The sequence below is a fragment of the Schistocerca piceifrons genome, chromosome 9 (assembly GCF_021461385.2).
Source record: "Schistocerca piceifrons isolate TAMUIC-IGC-003096 chromosome 9, iqSchPice1.1, whole genome shotgun sequence".
NCBI lineage: Eukaryota > Metazoa > Arthropoda > Insecta > Orthoptera > Acrididae > Schistocerca > Schistocerca piceifrons.
The window spans coordinates 176,428,661-176,455,207 of NC_060146.1; the positions used below are offsets into that span (position 1 = coordinate 176,428,661).

The following is a 26,547-nucleotide window of genomic DNA, read 5'->3' on the forward strand; positions in this document are numbered from 1 at the left end:
CAACTGGTGCCCATAAACAAAAACATGGAAAGATAGAGAATTAAAATTCTGTAAAACCGTGTCTACTCCTACTTCTTTGTACAGAAGTAAGTTATGGATCAGACATAAACAAGAGAGGAGAATTCAGGCTGCAGAAATGAGATTCTTCAAAGTAATAAAATGACATACTACATGCAGAGTGAACTGAAAATGATGACATTAGGAATGAAGTGAACATATATAAATTGGGAAACAAAATCCATGAAAACAGAACAAAATGGAATTAACATGTTACAATGTTAACCACTGTGGAGTGGATGGAAGAGGGTACTTCCCATTGTACCACATATTGGGTTTCTTCCTGTTACATTTACATTTGGAGCATGGGAAGAATGACTGCTTAAACACATCTGTGTATGCTGTAATTTATTATTATGCAAATCTAGGGTGCACTTTTTACTATGTGCAGTATTCAAAATTTGGATGCACATAAGATTCAATGGTGCATTACATTCTTGTACAAACTGGAATCCATTGTTCACCAACAATATCAATCAAATTTAAGTATTGTTCCTTATGTTAAAATTCATTGCTTTAATTCTGAACTTTGCTACATTATTGTTGGTCAATTAATGTGTAGTATGTTTGCATTAGGTTGTCATGAAATGGAAGGCAAACAGAGAAAAAACGGTATATGATGCTACTTTCAAGCATAAAGTAATTCTTTATGCTGAAAAATATGGTAATAAGATGGTGTGACAAGAGTTCAGTAGAACTGAGAGTAATGCTCATTTTGGCATTATTTGTTTCTACTGCTATTAGAAAGATATTCACTGAACCTCCACAGGAGAAGACATCCTGACACTGAAGTAAAAGTTTTGGAATTCATACATGAAAGGAAGAAGAACGGGCATCCTGTGACTAGTGACACCATGACAAACAAAGCAAAAGAGGTGGCTGGTGTTCTAAATATACCATGGCAAGAGTTTAAGGCTATCTGTGGATGGGTTGTTCACTTTATAATATGGTCAGGCTTATCTTTAAAATGTGGTAAAACAGTTATGACGAAAGTTTACACAGGATTCTGAATAAAAAGTTCAAGAATTTCAGCTGTATGTCATCAAACTTCAGAAAGAGAAGAATTTTTCGACGGGCCAAATAGGTAATGCTGATGAGATGCCAATTTGATTTGGTATGCAACATAATTGCACGACTGATGAGATGGTGACAAGAAAAGTAACCATCAAAACATCAGGGTGTAAAAACAGTGCTGACTATAATGCTGGCAAATCACAGCAGATGGATGCAAATTTCCCCCTTTCTTACTCTTCAAGCAGGAAACAACCCTCAAGATACCTAAACATAAAAAGCTGTTCCGCAATCATATCATAGTTCAAAATCAAGAGAAGTGATGGGTGACTGAAATTTTAATGCTTGACTGGCTCCAGAACATATGAAAATTTCATCCTGGTGGGCTTTCCAAGCTACCATCAATGTTTTTTATCAGTGCATCTTGTGGTCATCTCACAGACACAGCAAAAGATACAAACCTAGCCAGTGACCTTGCTGTTATTCCTGGAGGAATGGTTTCTGTGTTACAACTACTGGACATTAGTATAAATAAGCCTTTCAAAGGTTACACTCAGGAACAATAAGAAAAATGGTTTCGCAAACCAAACTGTGAACTGACTTCAACAGGAAAAATTAAGCATGCTGCACCCCACATTATTACACACTGCGTTTCAGCTGCCTGAAAAAGCACCAAAACATTAACAATTGTACAATCATTCAAGAAATGTTGTATTTAAAATATTCTGGATAGCAATGAAGATGATGTGCTCTAGAATGACACTGAAGATGATGGGGAAAGTGGAAAATGAATCTGTTTCTGAGGTAACCAAATCGAGCAACACAGTGAAAGCATTGTGCTAGGAAAAAGAGCTGCGATTGGCTGGCACCTGCCACTCTACTTGCTGACACACTTATCACAGCTTAGCTCTGTGCATTTGCATGTCTGTGTGTGAATGTGTGTACTACTTCTAGAGAAAGGGCAAGAGCTCGAAAGCTAGTAAACACCCTGTTTACTGTTGTGTATTTCTATGTGCTAGATATCAGTCAGTTATGGATTTATTGGTTGCCTTTCCTTTATTTTATTTTATGTATTATTCCATTCAGGAGTTTCCATTATTGTTATCACAAAGTTATTTTAAACAAAGTACATCATGATGCGTTTTAGTGTGTTGGAGCAATGTTACTGGTGTATTTGTTTATTGTCCCCTCCCTTGACAATTACAATTTCAAAATAAGAGTAAGTAAAACAAACACATCAAATGATGAGATGTAAAAGACATGTACCCGATGATGAGGAACCTAAACTTGAAACAAGTAGTATATAGATACTGTATTACGCTGCAACTAGTTATGATGTAAAATCTGTTTTTAAGCCACTGTCCTGCAGAGACAACTGGAGAATGATATATGAACATATCAAGAAGAATGGGGGGGGGGATGTATATTAAAATAATGAAACAGCTGACTGCCTTCATAAAACAAAAATAAGACAAAGGAGAGCACATGGACAACAAGCTACAAACACTAAAGAGGTCACTAACACGTATTTCTAGATTGTGACCAAAGTTTTTCAACTGAATACATACATTTTTTCTGGTTGTTACATCAAGAAAGAATAAGCATGTAAAGAATAAAATTTTACTTACATCTGACTCAACGCCTCAAACAAATGATTATAATTTCATACTAACGTTATTACATCCATCAGTAAGTATCTCTTGCTCATTTCTATTTGGTCCAACAGACTTAAATGTACTGGACATTCAATCCCACACAGTGTCCTTGTTCTAGGTGTACCTTCAGCCTGCTAGTCCTAATTACTATGAGTCTATAGGCCACTACCTCCTACTTGAAAACAGGCTGACACTCATTGACCATATTTTCAATTTCATCCGATATCAAGCCTCTTGATATGAAGTTAAGTCCCAGTTTAGCTAATACTGCACATTTGGCCTACAAGTGACTACTGCAGACCATTTATTTTGGTCCCCAAATTATCTCGTTCTTTGGAGCTCTGATAGATAGTCATAGTACATCTCACATAAATGTTTGACAGTACAGTTTCCTTCATGCTTTCATGTTAATAGATACTACTGCCATAACTGCCTTTGAAAATTGAGGTTTTGATTTTGACTACAGAAGACTTTGGTATTAATTTTAATTGTAAGTCTTTCACGTGTACTTATGCAGACTTATTCTGTGAGGATATGACTTTTATGTGTGAACAATACATGCTACTGTAAAACATCCTGTATTTATTATTTTCTATTTTAACTTCATTCCACTACTTATTCTTAAGAATATTTCTACAGACTGTAGCTGAAATTACTGTGACCATACTTGATATTTGTACACATACTTGATATTTGTACACATCTTTCCCTATATCACCACAAACACAAGAATAGCAGCAAATTTTGCATATTTTAATTCAAGTTAAGTCAGAATTTCTGAGACTAATGTGGCTAATTTGATTAAAATAACTATGCTACTACAATCAGCAATATGAATGACCTGAAATGTTACTACTGAATGTAATGTAGACTAATTTTAATGTTTTCTACAGTGGTCTTCAGAAAATTAGCTGTTCAAAGCTGTTATGGCCAACAATAAGAACAAATTTCAGAGAAAATGGTAAATATGCAACTGCAGTACATGACAAAACAATGTTCATAGACTTGTTCTAAATTCAAAAGGAAACATGATACTGTTGCACAGATATCAGCAACAGCTTGTCACTATATACAAATCACTATTCTCATCATAATAAGCGTTAAGACACATCTGTTAAATCACCATCATTGTAAGTACCCGAATCTCTGGATTCTATAGTTGGGAATCACAGTTAGCAACCTCTGCTAGATTGTACATTGTGGGATAACTCACAAATTGTTATTTTCATTTACATCAAACTAAACATGTCTGCTTGTATTACTTTGGTAGCAACTCACACTAAACAGTTGTTTAAGAAATGTAATTGCAAAAGAAATAACGTGTTTGAAAGTAGGAGCTTTTCTATCCATTAGGGAAGACCTCTACTGTTAGGTGTAAGAATGAATATAGAACAACAATGGCTATTTTTTTTTCAAATATTGGAACTAATAATGTTATTAATATTTTGCTAATAGTTAACATGCCGCACAAATACCAACAGTTAAAAGTGAATGTCACAATATATTCTTTACATATTTGTTCCACATACCCTAATGTTCTTCAACGCAGGATAGATAGACTGTAATATTCATATAAGTAGACTTGCTGAGAACCTAACCATTAAGTTTACAAACTACATGTGGGGGGGTTGACAAAAAATTCTCAGAAATGTTCTTGTAGCTACTTATTATTACCTAGAGATTTAAAATTTGGAATTTTCTCATGCCCTATTAGCCCTCCCCCACCCCTCCCTTGCACTTGAGGTGGGAAAGTTGTCTGTGTTACATTTAATTTTATACCAGATTAATTAGCTTCATATGTCAATTTCTGTCAGCTATCACATTCCACGTAGCCCAACATCAAACCTGCATTCATAAAGTCGAACTCCTGGAACACTTGTTTGTAGTTGTTGAGCTGTGTAACAAGTTTCATTGTCCAATCGATCACAGCAATGAATAAAGTGTGCCAAGTTGGCCACTCTGTTTAACCATTTGGAATATTCAGAGTTTTGAAAGAGTTCACACAGAATTGCAATACTGCTACTTAATAATGTTGGTAGGCATCAAGTTGGAACATATTCTAAAATAACATGTCCTCCTTTTGACAACTACATGCTTTCCTGTCCTCCATATCAGCATCAAATTTCTTCATTTTGTACAGTGCTTGTATTTCATATCTCCTCAAGAAACCAGGGGACTGGCTGTAGTTGCTATGGTTCTACACTAATTATTCATCTGTATGCAGTTACTCTCCCTGTCAAGTTCACCCCATGGGCTGTAAGTCTACTATCTCAGCAGTTACATAGTTTATGATAACTGTCCTCATTATGACACTAAATAAATATAATCGGAATTCAATATTTTGGTATCTCCTCTTCCTTCCTGAATGACAATAGTCATTCTGGACTACCATCCTTTTTATAAGCACAGCAGCTGCTTCAATCACAACACTTCTTACTTCCTTCATCCTAATTACTGTTGCTTGTATCTTTGATTTTGTCCAGCTCAAAGGAGCTAACAAGAAACATTTCTTGCTTTTCTGTCCCCTTTCAGATGTTTTATGAAACTACCCAAATCTCTGTAGTTCTCACCACACTATATGGCCATTCTCTCTTCCACCCAGCTATTAACTTCCCTTTTCCTACATTTGCTCTGCTATCACCTACAGTGAAAAAAATCAACTAGACACAGGACACATATTTGATGTGGTAGCTATCAGTATGTTTTAGACAATGTTGGTAATACATTGAATTGCCAAAGAAACTGGTATATGCAGGCATAGTCCAATGCAGTGCATACAAGACAAGTGTCTGGTGCAATTGTTAGACCGGTTATTGCTGCTACAATGGCAGGTTATCAAGATTTAAGTGAGTTTAGATGTAAAGTCAGTACACGAGCTATGGAACACAACATCTCCGAGGTAGTGATGAAGTGGGGATTTGCCCGTACAACCATTTCACAAGTGTACTGTGAATATCAAGAATCTGGTAAGACATCGAATCTCCAATATCATCGCAAGAATGGGACCAACAATGACTGAAGAGAATCGTTCAACATGACACAAATGCAACCCTTCTGCAAATCAATGCGGATTTCAATGCTGGGCCATCAACAAGTGTCAGCGTGTGAACCATTCAACAAAACATCATCAATATGAGCTTCCAGGGTTGAAGCCCCACTCACGTACCCTTGATGACTGTGTGACACAAGACTTTATGATTCAACTGGGCCTGTCAACATCGACATTGGACTGTTGATGACTGGAAACATGAATCCATGGACCCTGCATATCAGCAGGGGACTGTTCAAGCTGGTGGAGGCTCTGTAATGGTGTGGGGTGTGTGCAGTTGGAGTGATACAGGACCCTGATATGTCTAGACAGGACTCTGACAGATGACACGTAAGCATCCTGTCTAAATACGACAACCCACACGTACAGAACTGCTACAGAGTGGCTCCAGGAACACTATTCTGAGTTTAAACACTTCCACTGGCCACCAAACTCCCCAGACATGAACATTACTGAGCATATCTGGGAAGCATTTCAACATGCTGTTCAAAACAGATCTCCAACCACTCGTACTCTTCTGGATTTATGGACAGCCCTGCAGGACTCATGATGCCAATTCCCTCCAGCACTACTTCAGACATTATTCGAGTCTATGCCACATCATGTTAAGGCACTTCTGAGTGCTTGCAGGGGCTCTATATGACATAAGGCAGGTGTACCAATTTTTTTGGCTCTTCCGTGTAAATTAGTACTGAGCTAAAATAGTGTCCAAATGTTTATGATGTCTACATGATTAGGACTTAACCATGTGAAGTACTGCATGCAATGGGTTTAAAAACATGTAATTAGGGATGTTCTGGTATTAAAGATATTAATCCTTGAAAAAAGAACTGCTGCTGCTGTTTTAGTCTTCAGTCGATAGACTGATCTTATACAGCTCTCCACACTAGTACATATTGTGCAAGTTTGTTTATGTCTACGTAGGTACTGCACCTTATACCCACTTGAACTTGCTTGCAATATTAACCAAGCCTTTCTCTTCCCTACCCACCACCCCCCCCCCACCCCTCTCCCCTAAAAAAATTACCAAATTAACTATTCTCTAATGCCCCAGTATATGGCACCAATCTACCCCTTCTTTGAGTCAAATTGTATCAAATTTCTTTTCTTCCCACTTCACTTCAGTACCTCTTCATTAGTTATTTTGTCTACCCATATAATCTTCAGCATTCTTATGTAGCACCACATGCGAAAAAGTTCTATTCCGTTCTTGCATGTATTGTTTAATGGCCACATTTCACTTCAGTGCAAGGCTACACATTAGACAAAAAACTTCAGCAGTGACCTAACATTTAACATTTACATTGGATGTTAACATGTAGCTCTTTCTCCAGAAATGCTTTTTGTGCTACAGACAATTTGTTTTTTTATATGCTTTCTCTTTTTGCCACAGTCAGTTATTTTTTTGCCCAAACAGAAAGGGGGAATAACTTCAGTTTTCCATTTCTTAATCTAATTCCCTCAAAACTGTCCGATTTAATTAAACTACACTACACTTCCCCACCATCATTTTACTTTCTCGAATGTTCATATTATTAACTGTTTTTCATGACACTATCCATTCTATTCAGTTTTCTTCTAAGTCCTTTGCTCTCTCTGATCGAATTACAATGTTATCAACTAAACCTCAAAGTTTTTGTTTTTCTCACTGAACTTTAATGATGTCCTCAAGTTTCTCATTGACTGAACAACATAACAAGATACATCCCTGTCTCATCCTTTCTCACCTACTGCCTACCTTTAAAAACATTTGCCTCCTCTAACAGTAGTCTGGTTTCAGCAAACAACAGTAAGTGGTGTGCTCTCTGCAAGGTGGTTCAGGAGCACTAATGGCAGAGGATTCCATCCCAGAGAAAGAGCTGTAAGGAAATCAAGGTAGAGTCCTTGGCAGCCACTGATGAGCTGCACTTGAGCTACACTCAATGCATTTAAGAGCTGCTCTATACATTCACATTCAGACACCTCACTGACAAAACCAGGTAATGGGTATGTCAGCCTGTGAGAAATTCATTGAGTACGGTAGTTCAAAGCAGACCATCATTACTGTCCACAAACAGGGTGTTACACTTAACTGCATCCCTGGAAAGTCTTACTCGTAGTTGGAGCAGCTCATATCTGCACCTCTGGCTGCTAACGGTGTTCCTCTGACTATAAACAAAGGTGTGAGGCTCTGGATTCCTATCCAACACGATGCCGCCCACACTTTGACATAAGTACCACCACCTCTTGTATTGATATTCTGATGGTAGTACCAGTTCCCCGCATAATTGCCTTGCAGGTCCCAACCCATTTCACAGTAACAGTGAGTTTGTGTATGTTCAGGTGAATTGTTATTTCCATTTTTTGCACAATATTGCAACGACTGACCCACCCATCACGTGCTGAGAGTTCTGCGATTACGTGTACTTGCTGCCTGGACTACACGAGTCTGTGGGCTATGGGTCATCTCACGCCACTATTTATAGCCGAGTTCCGTTCCCAGCGTCCACTGTGACCTATGATGCTCTTTTGTTTGTGAGATTTTAATAAATTGAGAGCTGGACCCCAAGCATTATTTAATTGAAACCTCCATCCCTGTTTATTAGGTTTTCTGACATATGTATTTTGATAGACTACTTAACTACGCTGTTCCAGAAACTTGGCATTTGCGTCAGAATACTGGTCTCAGCATATTTCAATTTATGATTACATTCAAGGCAGAGCTCAGCAACAACTGATTTGCTCGGTTGTTTTAGTCGGGTGAGCCCTAGATGTAAAAGCCAGGTGTGCATTGCATACCATCGCATTCCACGTGAATGCGGCACGTCTTATGTTGGGCAGACTGTCTGAACAGTTGAGGAGAGATGCAGGGAACATCAGTCACAACTCAACTGAAACAGCTGAGCCAATCACCTGTCCCCGAGCACTGCTTCGAATATAATTGTGAAATGATAACAATGAGACCAGTATCATGTTGCAAACACCAAGTTTCAAAGACAGCATACTAAGGAGTCTACTGCAAAAAAAGGATATATCAAAAACCTAAAAAAAGAATTTAAATAATGCTTGGGTTCAGGCATTAAATTTATTAAAATCTTCCTCACCATCGCATCCATCTGTGTTGGAAAACACTGAGGAGTTTGTATTTCACGGAGTATCTGTAAAGCGAGAGCACCAAAGAGAGCAGTGGACGTTGGGAATCCAGTTCAGCTACAAATAGTCATGTGAGACCAACAATAACCCTCAGTCTCGTTGGGGTCCAGGCAAAACTCGCAGCACTTGAATAAGACAGCTGGGTCAGTTATAGGAGGTAATCTCAGAGGAAGCTCACTATTAATCAGTTGCTCAAAGAAAATCTGAGAGATCACAAATATCATAGTGCATAAAAAAGCAACCTTTATTTGCCTGTGACCAACATTTCCTGTGTCTTGATAAACAAAATTACTCACAGATATCAGAAGTATGAAACTGTGTTGGCCCAAGCATGTGAATAAGTTCAACAAAAACCTCTGTTCTGCCTGCTCTGCAGTTAGAAATCTCCCTGAAGACAAGATTCTAGCATACTTTCACATGGCAGAGCTATGCAGGACAATCTTCTGGGACAATGCAATAAGATCAAAAAATGTTGGTTCTACACAAGTATGCAGTAGGAATATTGTGTTGCTCTGATAACTGGATATCTTGCAAAATCTGCTCAGTGACCTTCAGATTCTTACATTTACAAGCCTCTTTGTGTCCTCCCTAATGATACTTCAAGTTAATAAGAAGATTTAATTCAGGATTAATCATACAATTCACAACCATAAAACAAGAGAAAATAACTTCCACGTAGGCTATGGATCCCTAACTAGGATTCAGAAGGAAATTTTATTCTCTGATGGAAAATTCTGTACCAGGCTGCTGGTAGTCATTAGGCAATAAATTGAAAATCCACATATATTAAACAACAAAGTAAAGCATTCCTCACTAGCCACTCAACCTGTAATTTAACCGAATATTTTGACTCAGGAATGTAAATTCCACTTAAATCTTATGTTTAATACAAACAGTTTTGACTCTGACAGCATGTAGTCAGCTGACAATGTTCTGTGTAAAATTAACATCTTCAACTTTACGTATTGGGGGAAGGCAACCGCACCCTATGTTTACGAAGAGGAGGCGACGCTGTTTTATAAAGCAGGAGTTTTATACACATACAGGTCGAGTCGGGAAGATAGGTACAGTCTTCGAGGGGTGACTTCATTAGGACATATGCCCTATTTCAAATGGTTTCTGACATGGATCACAGTTAATATCACTTTTGGATGTTTTTCTTGAATAACTTTAAAATTGCACTCTCCAGTGAAAGTGTGTGGCAATACAAAATTAAACTAGATTAAATTTTCTAAATGCAAGGTCTTATTAATTTTTTCTCTATGACAAATAGTTTGCATGAAGAGAGAGTGAGAATATTGAAAATCGTGCATGCGCTTTAGCTTCGGCAGTTGTTGTATCCCAATTTGAGGTAGTTTCCTGACTTGATAGACCACAAGTGTCCTATACCAAACTTTTCATATCGACTTCCTCTACACTACTGCTGTACATCATAAACACTGACAGTGTTTGAATAATACACAAAATAAATAACAATGTACAGTAAATATGTTCTGTCTTTGAAACCATTTGGGGCAGAGCGTGTGTCCACATGAAGATTTTTGTCCAGAATTACTATCACCCCTCACTTTTCCTCCTGACTCACATTGTATATAAAGTAATTCTCATGATTATCAATGATTAGATTGACACCAGTCCTAATTTGTTGTTGGCATACTTAACAGAAGTAACCTGCAGTGCTGCTTCTGCCTGTTGGTATATAACTTGAGTTGTTCTACATATGTCTTACCTTTCCATTATGGGATTTAAAGAACATTGTGCGTAAAAGGTTTGAAAAATTTCTGATTATTTCTAAAGCCTTGAAATGACAACATTTGGTGACACATGTCACTGAGACTATACTCAGTGTCTGGACAGCTTGACTGTTTCCAAAAATTCTACCCTGAAAAATGGGGTCCCAATGGTATCTTTGAACTTTATGGAGGGCCTCTTCTTATGATGAAAGAAGGCAATAGGCAGATATTGTGTGTCTGCCTCATGCACTGCTTCTTATCATATTAGAATTGGGTGCCTATTAAATGCAGAGAATACACAGGCAGCACAATTATGGTTTCTGGTGAAACCCCACTTCATCTAAATGATTGCTTACTTTTTCTCTTTCCTCTTTTTGGGGTTTCATACACAGCAGATGGCAGAAGGTTTGGCAAATGGTCACACTAGTGAAGAACATCTTTTTTTTAAATATTTACAGTAAGTGTCTCCATGTTTTCTTGATTAAATATGGTTTCCAAAATATTCTGAAGGGAGGGTAGTGATTCACACACCCCACACAATGATTCCAATATGTTAATATGATGGTATAAAAAGTCTACTGTGAAATGACACCACAGTACAAGTTAAATGTGCAGTTATCACCATTATTGAAATGGAGTCACCCCACAAGCAGGGCATACCGAGTTTCTTCTCTCCTGGGACTGGGTGTTTGTATTGTTCTAATCATTTCATCTCATCGTCATCAATGTGCAAGTCAACAAAGTGGTGTCAAACAGAAAGACTTGCACTATGTGGCTGAACAACCCCAGAGGGGTCTCCCAACCGGTAACACCGGTTCAACTGCCAATCTTCATGCCATTATCCAAGTGCACTATACACGTAGACATCAATAAATCAAGCTAGAGGGACTTCTTAATTTGTAACACTTGCCTGCAATCCCCCACACAAATAGCAACACCTAATAGTGGACATTATAATCCATTTTCAACACTGTTATACTGGAACCTACTGACAATAAATAAAAAGTTAACCGCCTAGTTCCACATGAGCACTCTCCGCTAAATAGTTCCTGTACCTGTTTGTAGGCTTCCAACGCAATTTCTTTCACAGAGATCTGGCTTTCTGTGCCACAAGTCAGTACAAAAGAGGAGCAATCAAGGAAGATCACCACCCCAAAAAAATCTTGTTCCATCTAGTATCACCTTGTAAGAACTTCTTTCCAGAGTTACAGTGATACTGGAACAGTCCACAATACAATGTGGAACTAGGTGCTCACCACAACAGGCACTACCAGGAAGCAGTAGAGTTTCCAGTGGCGGTTTCCACAAAGAGGCACGACAACTGCAGCCTCGACATGACAAGCCTGTCGCAGTCCTCGCCTTGTACAGTACGCACAGTGTGGCTCAGGGACATTTCACTTGTCAACATCTAGAATAAAATTCATGTTGGACTGAATGTGGTGTGAACAAATGTAAGGCTAAACAGCCCTTTGACGTTGAAGTGGATGAATAACAGGAGGACACAGCAGTGATGTACACACACACACACACACACACACACACACACACACACACACACCAAAAATTTGCACACCTTGCATCACAATTTCCACAGCTTCCACTATGTTGTGATGGTTCCTTCACAGTTAAGCAATCTTAAGGTTATCAATGACGATCATAATTTTTTGAAGCCCCACGCTGAAGGTTTCTCTTTGCAAAGTACTCTCATTTATAACAATACCAGAGGCCATTTCAACTGCGATTGTTCCACTAATAACTTTTTAAAGGTAACAGTATTTGGGAAACATTGTTACTGTGATGGGAATTTGGTATACCTACCTGTATAATAATAATAATAATAATAATAATAATAATAATAATAATAATAATTTAATGACGTGACAGGTCCCACAATTGTGTGACAGTGTTACCCTGATTCTAACGAATAAAACATAAAAGAAGTAATAAGAAAAACTTGTATGCATAACAGGAAATTCAGAACCATATTTTCTGGTTAACGTGTCACAAAATAGAGAAAAAACAACCATGAGAAATACGTCGACCAATGTGCTTCAATTGTCACATACCGGAAAGTTAAATGTAGGAGTGAAAATTAGTCACTGTAGTGATTATTATTTTTATTTTTGTGCACTATCTTTCTTTTCAGTTTTCTGAAGTGGTGCTGAGCAAGTTGTTCTGCTTCAAGTGAGTTGAGTGTCCGCACATTCTCTCTCTCTCTCTCTCTCTCTCTCTCTCTCTCTCTCTCTCTCTCTCTCTCTGTGTGTGTGTGTGTGTGTGTGTGTGTGTGTGTGTGTGTGTGTGTGTGTGTGTGTGTGTGTGCGCGCGCATGCACATGTGTACATTTATCTCTCATGAACTTTGTCCAGACATAAACTGCATATCACAATTTTTCTAGATGTTTGTCTCCTGCTTAATTCCTCTTCTATCTGGTAACTAGTTATTTATCCTCAAATAAATATTTATATTCACACTGGACTTTCTTTGGTGCATCAATGAGAGGTGTTCAAAAGAAAAGGTAGGATACAACAATGGAGTGTAGAACTGAAGTGATCACCACATGCCTGAGCACAACTGTCCTCCCGTTTCACGAGCCAAAGGATTCCCTGTTCTCAGAATTCCTGTGGCTGCGACAGGAGCCAGTCCTCCATTGTGACCTTCAGTTTGTTGTCCGAGTTAATGCACTTCCCTCTGAGAAGTTTTTTTTGGTGGCTGCAAACGTAAAAATCACTGGGCAACATGTTCAGGCTGAATGGCATGTGCTCAATCTGGTCCCACTTGAACTTGGCCATTACACTTTGTGTGACCTCAGAGACATGTGGAAACATTTTATCATGGAGCGGAATCACTCCTCCTGTAAGCAGCCCAGACTGTTTGCTCCTGACAGAGTTGCGTAAGATACAATATGTTTCACATTACACGTCACTGTTAACGGTTTTATGTGTTCGAGAAATTCGTTGGATACTGGACGTCTGACATCAAAAAAGATGGTGGGCATCACCTTGCCTGCGGGGCGAAGCTTGTGTAGGATACAGTATGTCTCACATTACACGTCACTGTTAATGGTTTTATGTGCTCGAGAAATTCAATGGGTATTGGACCTCTGACATAAAAAAAGATGGCATCACCTTGCCTGCCGAGGGTGAAGCTTCGAATTTTCTGAAGGGAGATGACAACACATGCTTCCATTGCCTACATGTCTCACTATGTTATCCCAAAGTGACATATGCAAATTTTATATTTAACTGTTGAACCTACACTGTTAATCAATAGTCACATTCAAACTGTTTCCAAATCGGCACTTCTGTAAAATTCAACAATATTTTTAAAATGACATTACGACCACCACAGAAGTTCTGAAATGTACAAAATTTCGTGATGTTTATCCTTATTACATCATCAACAGATCTTTCAAGAGGTTCATGTAAACTGGACACAAGTTATGAAACATGGAGGTGCATCACATGATCCACAGCACAAACAACATGGAGTACCAACCTGTACACACTTTGAGTATCTACGTCATGATAACAAATCCTTTAGTTATTATCTCTGTAGAGGACTACAGAAGAAGGAAGTAAGTCTAATGTCATATTGAAAGGAACAGGCCACTAGTTCATGCAATCACTATGACAACGGTGAAAGAGGGGAGGGGGACACACTGAAGGAACTAACCAACTAACATGATTTTGAGAAGGCAACAGAAATTCAAACGAGAATTGTTGGGTCAGGATTCGAATCTTATACCAAAAAAATAAGAATCTAGAGTGTGTAAACCATGTCACCTCATTCGGTCAGCTTTCAAGAAGAGCTACTGGGCAATATCTAAAAATTAAATTTTCCAAAAAACTTTGCAATGACAGAACAAAGGGTCCAGTCACAACTCTAGAGAAACAATCAATGCAGCACTTGCACTGAAAGGTAAAACTTCACTGAGGAGCACACATACAGCTTAAATAATTTCCCAACTTGCTCAACATTCTGTAAATTGTAGAAGAAAGAGCCAACAAAGGCAGAGCTCATAACATTTGATCACAGAATTGCTGAACTCGCTACCCTGTAAATGTTATCAAATAAATGAACATTAGCAAAAACAGATGGGACTATCTGTATTTTCCTTCAAAAGGTACAACTTTCAGCAATTCCAACAGAAACACACAAAAATAGGAACTTCCTGGCAGATTAAAACTGCGTACTGGGCTGGGACTCAAAACAGAGTCCTTTCTCCCAGTAGTGCTAGGCCGCAAGTTATCAAAGAGAAATCCCGTGAAGTTTAGAAGGTAGGCACTGAGGTACTGGTAGAAGTAAAAGTGTGAGGATGAATCACGAGTCATGCTTAGATAGCTCAGTCTACACAGCACTTGCCAATGAAAGGCGGAGATCCTAGGTTCGGGTCCAGTCCAGTACACATTTTTAATGTACCACGACATTTCATTTCAAGTCATTAAACACTCTGCTGCAGAGTAAAAATACGTACTGGATATGAAAGCAAATGGAAGCTATCCCTACTTTGAGAACTACACTACTGACCATTAAAATTGCTACACCAAGAAGAAATGCAGATGATAAATGGGTATTCATTGGACATATATATTATACAAGAACTGACATGTGATTACATTTTCACGCAGTTTGGGTGCATAGATCCTGAGAAATCAGTACCCAGAACAACCACCTCTGGCCGTAATAACAGCCTTGATATGCCAGGGCATTGAGTCAAACAGAGCTTGGATGGCGTGTACAGGTACAGCTGACCATGCAGCTTCAACACAATAACGCAGTTCATCAAGAGTAGTGACTGGCGTATTGTGACGAGCCAGTTGCTCGGCCACCACTGACCAGACGTTTTCAATTAATGAGAGATCTGGAGAATATGCTGCCCAGTCGAACATTTTCTATATCCAGAAAGGCCTGTACAGGACCCGCAACATGCGGTCGTACATTATCCTGCTGAAATGTAGGGTTTTGCAGGGATCGAATGATGGTTAGGGCCACGGGTCATAACACATCTAAAATGTAACATCCACTGTTCAAAGTGCCGTCAATGCGAACAAAAGGTGACCGAGACGTGTAACCAATGGCACTCCATCCGTTACGCTGGGTGATATGCCAGTATGGCGATGACGAATACACGCTTCCAATGTGCATCCTCCGCGATGTCGCCAAACACGGATGCGACCATCATGATGCTGTAAACAGAACCTGGATTATTCTGAAAAAATGACTTTTGCCATTCGTGCACCCAGGTTTGTCATTGAGTACACCATCGCAGGCGCTCCTGTCTGTGATGCAGCGTCAAGGGTAACCGCAGCCATGGTCTCCGAGCTAATAGTCCATGCTGCTGCAAACGTTGTCGACCTGTTCGTGCAGATGGTTGTTGTCTTGCAAACATCCCCATCTGTTGGCTCAGGGATCGAGACGTGGCTGCACGATCCATTACAGCCATGTGGATAAGATGCCTGTCATCTCGACTGCTAGTGATACGAGGCCGTTGGGATCCAGCATGACGTTCCGTATTACCCTCCTGAACCCACCGATTCCATATTCTGCTAACAGTCATTGGATCTCGACCAACGCGAGCAGCAATGTCGCGATACGATAAACCGCAATCGCGATATGCTACAAACCGACCTTTATCAAAGTCTGAAACGCGATGGTACGCATTTCTCCTCCTTACACGAGGCATCACAACAACGTTTCACCAGGCAACGCCGGTCAACTGCTGTTTGTGCATGAGAAATTGGTTGGAAACTTTCCTGATGTCAGCACGTTGTAGGTGTCGCCACCGGCGACATCCTTGTGTGAATGCTCTGAAAAGCTAATCACTTGCATATCACAGCATTTTCTTCCTGTCAGTTAAATTTCGCATCTGTAGCACGTTATCTTTGTGGTGTAGCAATTTTAATGGCCAGTAGTGCACAGACTGCTTTTCTGAGAGGAGATGACGTGGAGAATGGAGGAATGGAGTGGAGAGAGGATGCTGGATCAACAAGTCATTTTGTTCATTTAACTATTTTCTACATTCAGTTTTCCTTTTCAAGCAATATAGTAATTAACAGGAACAACAGTATTTAAAAGGGAAAAAGCTATCAATTTGCCAGTTATGTTGTTGCACTGCTATTTACATGCCTATGTGTATAATTATTTTATATACGACTAAAATTCCTTACTGGTGGGAAATGGTTACCTTTACTATGTAAAGAAAAATTATTATCTTACTATTTCAGTCATTCTTGAGTACCTAGAGAAATTTTCCATAGCAAAATACCGCAATTTATGGCAATGTGTACAGCAAAACATTTTAATTTTTTTTTAAATTTATAATTATCAGTTTCTTGTCTGTTAAATATCTTTACTAATGAAAGACCAGTTTATTATCATATTCTCCTTCTAATGATAAATACACTAATAACTTTAGAAATCTCTGGTCTCTTAAATAGTCCACCACTAGACGATGAGCTGTAGACGTAGAAAAATAAGCTCACTGACAGACTCTTTTAGCAATATCACAGGAAATAACCATGTATGACATAAGTACGCAAAACATAGTCTCACAAAACACAATCAATAGTATTTCTAAATGTAGAACAATCAAACTATGATTTTTTTTTTAGTAAGTTATTGGTGTGTTCATTTTGTTATTCATTTGGACAAGAAGGAATCTTTCACACAGACTGTCATTTACTGTTGACCTATTAACAGCATTTACTGTTATCTGCAGGCCAGTTAATTACTTGAAACTACATTACAAGGATATATTAAAGACTGGAAACTAGCATGTTTGTATCATCAACAAACACACTAACGTCACTAGCACTTGCATTCTATACAATACCAAATGATCTACCATGCTCCGAGGGACACCACATTCAATTTTTCCACATTTTGTGATAACTTTTATTTCATTTGATACACATGCTAATGTCATCCTCTGTTAGATTTTATGGTAGTAACACACAAACAATGCATTTCTGGTACCAACAGTACCATGACACAGCACTTTCAGAGTAAGATGATATGAGCTTTACTATCTGTGCCTAGGCAAGGTCAGAGGAAATTACATGTGGATAAACATTCTAGTTCTGTCGAATCTTCATCAGTGCATTAAAGTTAAGCTTTTTCTATGGATTAACCTTCATGGTGATAAAAATCAAATGTGATTACAAATATGTTGTTTGATAAGACTGCATGTATTCAGGCAAGTTTTTCTTTCTCCAGAATTAGAATACAAAAAAAAGAAAGAAAGGCTGGACTCTATTTATAGGTTATTTTATTCTTATAAACAGATGTTTTTATTGTTTTTCAGCCTTCTATGAAATATGTTTTTAAGTCTCAGACAGTGTGCAGAAAACTCAAAGATGGATATATATCAACACACAATTTCAATAGTGCTTTTTTAATGGCCTAATCTCTTTATAGGAACTGAATTCAGAGAACCACAAAACGAATATTTTTGAGGAGGAATTTCACTTACTTTAGTTTGTGTTAAATTGTGAATATTCCATTTTTCCTGCCACAAACAAACAAAAAGAAACAATGGTATGGCATTATTGATCTGGAGATCTCAGGGTTGTTCGGCTGACTGGTGCCAGTCTTTATATTTAATTATATGAAACAGAGGATGGGGAAAGAAAAGGAAAGAATGGGTAAGAAACTCTCCACTTCCAGCTGTGCAGGGCATTGTGGTAATGCAACAGCGAAGTTGAAAATTTGTGCCGGACCAGGACTCTAGCCTCAATCGGCAATCCAGACACATTTCCTGCCCGACCCAAATTCTCAACTCCTTGCAAGCTGCGATGCAGAATCCATTGTCTATTAATCCCCTACCCAAAAATTATTGGTTCCCGTAGGAGTTCGGACAATGCTAGGACGTCCACACTGAAACGTCAAGGAGCCATCACGCTCTTACAGAACTGTATGTATTAGATGTATGTGACAGAACAGACACCACAGGGTTGGATGAAGACAAGTGTACAAAATAAAAGAAGATACACAAGATGATAGTCACATTACAGACATCACTGCCCTCATGAAGAAGTGTCAAGTCAATGCAATACATTCTCCAGAGGTCAAAAGTGCACCATAAAACTGTCATCTGTATGTTGCTTGATAAACTTACTATTATTATTATTATTATTGCATAAATGAATAACCAAAAGAAACCACTTAGTAATCAAAAATAAAACAATATTTACACACAGGAAGGAAGATTAGATGCCATGTCAATGACAGAGTCACTGAAGACTGAGCAAAATCTCTGATCAGACAGCACATGGCTTGTATAGGAACATGGCTTGTAAAGGAGTTGTCCAGGCATTCTCCTTAACCTCTGCTTTCTTGCATTTCTCCTGATGAACAGAGTCCATTGTTCCCACAATTTGGCAAATTAACAAATAAGGCGAAACGGTCTGAACGATAAGAGGAAAAACAATGAAATATCACTGGTGGAGAGAACATGGAAAGTTATTTCAGTGATTACAAAAATCGAGTAACATTTATAAATAATGTGGCAGTATGATGTTTCAAGCCACCTGGCTGGGATGAGTGTACTGACGCCATTGGATAAGCCACTGCATCATTTTCTGATACAAACTGTCCCACAACTGTTGTAATTGTTCCTTCATATCTTGGATACTGGCACTGGGACAGAGTTTACACTGAAGCTGGTCCCACACGTTCTATCAGGGACAGATCCGAGGCTCTTGCTGGCCATGGGAGTACCTTGACATCACAAATACAATTTATGGAAAGGCACGCCATGTGGGAACGAGCATTGACCTGTCGGAAAATGACACCATCCTACTTTCACATGGAGAGAGAAAATATCTGTGAGTTACTGCTGTGCTGTCATAAGTTCCCTCAATCAGTACCAGCTGTGACCTTAATACATACCATACATACCCGATGCCATCCCCCCCCCCCCCTTAATGCTAGGAGTACCATCACTGTGCCTCTACAAAACACTGAAAAAATAGTACATCTCCCCAGGTTGTCACCAATAGTCATCGGGGGAAGTGAAGAATTTCATTGCTGAATGCAATATGCCATCACTCATCATTCTTCTCAGTCACAGCGCCACTCCAAATGCAGCTGTTGCGGTGTTAATGGCAATCACACACACGAGACAATAATTCCTTAGTCTGGTTGCGAGACAGTAATTCCACAGTCCTTCTGCTGCTAGTTCTGGCCACAGATGCGGGATGACACAGAAGCTTCCAGAGCCCATTACTTGTTCTTGTACCGCAGGCACAGATGCAAAGGGGTCGTGATGTGCCTGGAGTACATACAATGATTCTCCCTCTTGTTGGTCAGACACAGTTGACTAGAACCTTCACAATAAGTACGCCTGCCCTCTTGTTCCTTTGCAATCCAATAATAAGCTACTGTGAAATCCAAATTTCCTTGTCTGGATGTTGCACGATTTGACCAATTGGGCACATAGTGGCCCAAAATGAGGACCCTACAAACTCTGTTAGGTGCTGCTAACTCTGTCTCACATGAGTAATCGTCATCTCTACCTCTACATCTACATACATACTCAGCAAGCCAACGTACAGTGGGTGGTGGAGGGTACCCTGTACCACTACTAGTTGTTTCATTTCCTGTTCAACTCGCAGAAAGAGCAAGGGAAAAACAACTGTCTATACGCCTCCGTATGGGCCTTAATTTCTCGTCTCTTATCTTCGTGGTCCTTATGGGAAATGTATGTTGGCAAAGTAGGATAATTGTGCAGTCAGCTTCAAATGCCAGTTCTCTAAATTTTCTCAATAGTGTTCCTCGCAATGAATGTCACCTTCCCTCCACCGATTCCCATTTGAGCTCCCTAAGCACCTCCGTAACACTTGCACGTTCTTCAGACCTACTGGTAACCAATCTAGAAGCCCACCTCTGAATTGCTTCAATGTCTTCTTGTAATCCGTGTCTTGCACAGTGATCACTCAACATCTGGTGCTGTTCACAATCCTTATATACACTACCAGCTCTGGTAACAACATTAAACATGAACTACACTAATTCACTCTTGTGATTCTTCTATGTGGCACAGAGAATTGCCATTCTAATAAATTTACATACCTGCTAACAATGTGTATATGTACAAAGTTACACTGCGATTTGACCATAACTTGGAGGGCATAAGGCAATCACTCATGGCATTGAGAGATGGACTCACACATTAACAAGCAATGGAAAATTTTATTTGAGCTTTCAAAGATGCATTCTTCTTCAAACTGCTAACAGCAGTGTGGCCCTGCCCCTCTCACGAGGGTATAGCTGTGTGGGCACCATCGTTTATGTTCCACTTTGACTCTGCAGTTATCATATTAGATAAGCAAGTGCTCTGCAGCGATGAAGTGTAAGTAATGCTACAATGTCATGTAGTTTTAAAAGACAAACAAATGAGGACTTTTCCACAATGAAGTCGTCAAAGTATACAATTGAGCTTTCTTTGATGACCTTTTAACTGATAAGATTTTAAGGGCTGACACAGTAACTGTGGTGTTCCTTGGATAACTGCAGTCAGTTCAGTTTATTTTGTTTCCCAGGGGGCACCATTTTGCGCATCCTTAGAAGATTATCACCTTCCTCTATGCACATATGCATTTCCGCCAAACCTTTTCGTCTATTGTTCAGTTCCTAGCACTGAGCAATCAAACTGACAAAACAACTCCTCCAGCACAGTTGCTATGACTCAAGCCAACCTTCACAACCACAACACTAATGTGGAGCCATAGGAACCAGAGTGCAATTGTTGAATGTAATATTTCATTGGTATTGTACATCAGGCTACCCCAAGTGACAAAGCAATTTCTGCTCTGTAGCACGCACTACACAGGGCAGGCACAATACAGGACCCTCCCTTTAAATATTTCTAGGTTTGATTACATGGAATACTTAACTTAGTTTTCTCAGTGTGCCAACTATAAACGGACTGATGTATGGTTCAAAGAAACCCATAGCTTCAAACGCACTTGTTAAGAAGATGCCAAGAACCACAATACGTTTCATTGAAACAACTTCTACGTGGATTAAAAATATTGTTTTATCATTGTAAAGCAGTAATCTTCCAGATCTGAAGATGCATATACAAAAATGTTTAAGTTATTTTGTGACTTGACAGGTAACATTCTTCAGCCTTCCGTTCAATACGCCAATGATTTGAGATGCACTCCCTGACATGTTAAAATTTGTACCCTCTGCCCTGCCCCCACCACTTTTTTTTTAAGGAAAATGTATAATATGATAAAATATTGTGTATCTTACAAACACCATTTATAATGAAGTCCAAGTTTAGCATGCAGAAGGACTGCTTTACAGATAAATCTGGATTTTAATAAAACTGTGAATTTTCAACAGATCTGAACAAGAAAAAATGGCCCAATCTGTATTTCATATGATCATACCATTGTGTTTGGCTGAATATCAAACACTCACTTGTAAACCACATTGTTCTTGTATAAATGACATACCACATGCTTTTGTCAGTGTCTTATTTCCATAGTAGAGAACAGATAATCACATTATTAGATGGGTCCAGTGAAATAAAAAGTAGTAAATAGGGAAAAATGTGGAGATGTTGCTCTTGAGCTCCAGACGAAGAAACTCACACATTTTACACACTCCAAATAATAAGATAAATTTATGGGGTAATGTTGGTATGATCATTTATTTTCCAATGCCAAGTCAATATCATTATAATATATTGTAGTAATGACCCATGGAACAGATAACACACAAAACTGAATTGCCTAAGAGTACTGTGCTTAGGTAATAATCAAAACCTCTTCAATAATTGTAATTCTCTGAATCGGATGCCAAAAAATGTACTCATTAACAACCTTTACCACCATAACGAAAAGGTTTGTCTAAGGTAATCTTGTTCAATATATAAAAATAAATTCCACGCAGAATCTGAACTGTTATGTGTACTTTATGGTCGAAATCTGTATTCTAAAAATTAATTTTTTAAAAACTACCCACAGATGTAAAAGTTATTTGCATTCTATAGATGGATGCAGGTTTGAAATCTGAGCTGTAAAGTTCAACTCCTAGTTTTTGTGGCTATCCTGTGTTCTATGCTTCCTTTACACTCTGGCCTGTTTTCCTTAATCAATCCACTTTCCAGAGTTAGCTGTGGCAGACAAGCTGCAGCAAAACAGTGAACTATAACAGAAGGAGTTTTTTTTTCTTCAGAGTAAACAGCTCCTCTTCTGATTATAATTTTCATCAACAACTATTTTAAGCAAATGTACCATACTATTAATGTGATTTGTTACTAATGTAGCAAACCAAATTAATGATACGTATTTAGTGCATGCGCATACACGCTTGCATACAGATCAAAGTAGATGATGTATGAGAAAATCAGAGGTCAGTTGCCTCTTAGCAACATATAATACATACACAATTATCATTGCATCAGTTCTAATCTTTCTCTTCATTTAAAAATTATTATGGCCAACAGTTTTCATGAACAATACAACTTCTTAACATTCTCTCAATATACACCACATGTTCTAATGATGGGCACAAAATGCAATCTGAAGCAAGTAGACAGTTTCTGAAGATACTATGTGATGCTCTTAACTGGCAAACCAGATAGTACTGGGAAGTGAATCTTAAGCAGTGCTGCTGTGTGTGAAGTGCTCAGCATGTTGGAACAGTTCAGTGACAGAAGCTGCTGATATGATGTATTGCACGCAGTGAAATGTACTAAGCATAGCTCTGAACGACAGACTACAGAAGATCTTAGTGGCGGATTTACATACTAAATACTTTCAAGAAATGTTAAAAATCTGTACAACTGAACCACGTTGCAATTATATTTTAGCAGGAGATGAGTATGTATCTGATAAACTACGAAGCATCATCAGAAATACATACCACAGATGTTGCCAAAAATATGACAAACTTCAGTATCAGAGGCCTTTACTCATCTGAAATTAAATAGTCTTCTCAATGTTATCTGGGTATACACATCACATACCGTTCAATGTCTCCCATCATCCACTATTCTTTGTTTTGTTCACTGGGAAGCTGTAAAGCATTTACAGTTCACTTATTTTCCCCTCACCTTAAAGAAATGCACTTAAAATATACAATGGCTGCTTCATAAGTCATGGCAAATGTATCACATCAACTGTTTGAAAACAAGGCTTGCTATATATGCCTAGAGCTATACATGTGCTAATATTAGTATGCCTAAGGGGAGAGGGGGAGAGGAGAGAGAGAGAAAGTGGGGGAGGGGTGGGGGTGGGGGGTGGGGGAGAGACGAGACAATTGGGTTGAATATTTCAAAAAGTTAAACCCATGGGTTGATTGTTAATGCTTAACAACTGTCAGAATACAGCAATTTGGGTGTTTTAAAGTGGGGTAGAGAATAGAGAATATTGCAGCATGGCAGTTCAGTCCTATCAGCTGCGAGTAGAATGCACGCCAATCACCCAAGCTGGTTGTCACTTTACTGCTTTACCTCTGTGATAATGAGACAAAAATTATGAAGGAAGTGAGAATTTCTCTGAGGAGAGCAATGCAAAGTAGCAGTTTCTTCAGTTTGGTCAAAGTGTTTCAGAAAGCATCATACAGGGACAAAAAGGGATAGACAGAAAAGGGGGAAATGAAAAGGGAACTACACAAGGTACTGGTTGAATAAGAAAGTAAGTAAACAATAAATGTTTACTATTGTACGGTCAGTCTGAATGGAATACTAATCGGCGTCAAATATAAGATAAATGTTGATGTTTGTAACATAACGACAAAGTAAATTTGCTTGAAAAATATGTAATTTATCTAAAAGCTATTAACAAGAAGTGAGTTGATGTGGAAATGATAACTAATCCAAGTAGGTGGTGGAAAACTGTTGTTCCCTCATTCATCAAATTCAGCCGCTAGTACTACGAAACATGTGGCACGATAACCGGCTCAGTACATGTGTTTGAAAACCTGTGTCGGACACTACTGAACACTGTCAGCAGGTGGGCTCTGTGTGCAGAAGTGACTAGCTGAAAATGTGAGAAGTATTCTTTGAACTATCAGTCCATCTACATAACAATTTCTCTCTGAACTGTGATCATAAAAGGAAACTTCCACACCTTAGCAGCAGGAACATTCTTGACAATGGTTAGCATCAGTCAATGACATCTTGAACTACCGTACTGATGCACGCTGGGTAGAACCCATCAACTTTTACTGCAATAGCTCAACCACAATGAAACATGTAAACACTTGATTTGTCCACTGTACATAAACACTGACAGAAGATGGGTCAAGAACTGAAAAGAATAGCCTGTGTACATTCTCACTTCCATGTTGACACTATCCTAAATTTTACAAGAAGACTTGCCAGTGAATTGAGAACATCAGCTGCATATCTTCCCGACATCTTCAAAGTGATTCAAATACTATCATTTTAGTGTAAATTTAAACATTATGCACTTTTAGTCACATATGACATATGTGACTATACTGCAAATCATATGCCACTTTGAAAGCAAAGAGTGTATTTTTGGCATAATAATAAGATGCAAGTCATTTTTGAATATGAGTACACAGCAATGACGAATGGAGGAAAGGGTCACAATTCGTACAGATAGAAAGTTTTTACATCTGCCACCCATCTGTGCTGAGCTCCCTTCATAATTCAGTCTCAGAAAGATGACACTGATCAAATTTTAGTAAAACCCTGGTACACCACTGATGCTTTGACGATGCCAGTAATTTGTGCCAAATATAAGCTTTGCCACACTGACAAGAATATTTGGTCAATGCCTGTCTTACAGTTACAATGAATGATAGCCGCAAATATTCTTGTTCTAGTGGATGAGAAGCCCCTTATGTACGAGACTGAAGTTGCTATGACTCACGATTTAGCCCTCAAATAACACAACAATCTGATTTGAGTGTCACTGGCAGGCATTCATGATCTCAAAAGCTCAGACCTCAATTTCTCTTTCACAGCAGTTCCTAACATGCTCTCTGTAAACTCTTTGTACAGAAACAGCACTAACTCCTTGGGTTCAAACATATGTTACACTCATAACATAATCAATGCCACAACTGCAATACTTTTTTTTAAAAATGATGTATGCATTTACTTCACAATATCTGTCTCTGTAAGATTGTGTCACATTAGTATCTTCTTAAAAACTATTACATGATGAAATTACCAAATAAGCAGCAACCAGTCACAAAATCATGTTTTATTTATTCACTTTTGCAAATCGATTTCAACTGATTAACAGCCATCATCAGTGTGTTCAACAAATATGGGCCCTGAGTAGTAAATACTGTATTAAGCAGAGGTCAAACATGACTTTATGTTTGTATTTACTACTCAGGGCCCATATTCGTTGAAAGCACCGATGATGGCTGTTAATCAGTTGAAATCGACTTGCAAAAATGAATAAATAAAACATGATTTTGTGACTGGTTGCTGCTTATTTGGTAATTTTATGGTTTACAGCCGCTGCACAACTTGAAAACCACATGGAACCCACCATTCATATTACATGATGAGGTTTGTATAATCTTCTACTCTGCCTTCCCTTTCCATATACTACCTTGCTTCCTTTGTGCACCTCTCTCCCAATACCTTACAAGGTGGTCTTAATTTTCTTTGAAACTCTTGCCAGCAAAGAACATAAAAATTCAGTCCTGCTAATGGCAATCAACTGGACAAAAGAAAATGGCAAATACCACAACAAATGCTACAGCAGCTTTAGGGAACTGCAGCCAACTCATGAAATGTACACATTTTTACACCACTGCTCTTTAATACCTGCAATGGGAATGTTCCCAACAGTCTTCCCCAGGATCTACTACACACACAGACTGCTATCAACGATGAAAGTCATTCTGCCATCTAGACTGACCATATTAGTTTTATTATGGAATTACACAGTAGAAGAAGATGTAA

The 26,547-nt window shown here is 38.6% G+C and overlaps 1 protein-coding gene across 1 annotated transcript in view; it reads right to left on the bottom strand.

Annotated features, from left to right (window-relative positions):
- LOC124717163 (rho GTPase-activating protein gacZ-like) overlaps positions 1 to 26,547 on the bottom strand; it is an 85,338-nt gene that overhangs the window by 54,272 nt on the left and 4,519 nt on the right. The window lies entirely within an intron of this gene.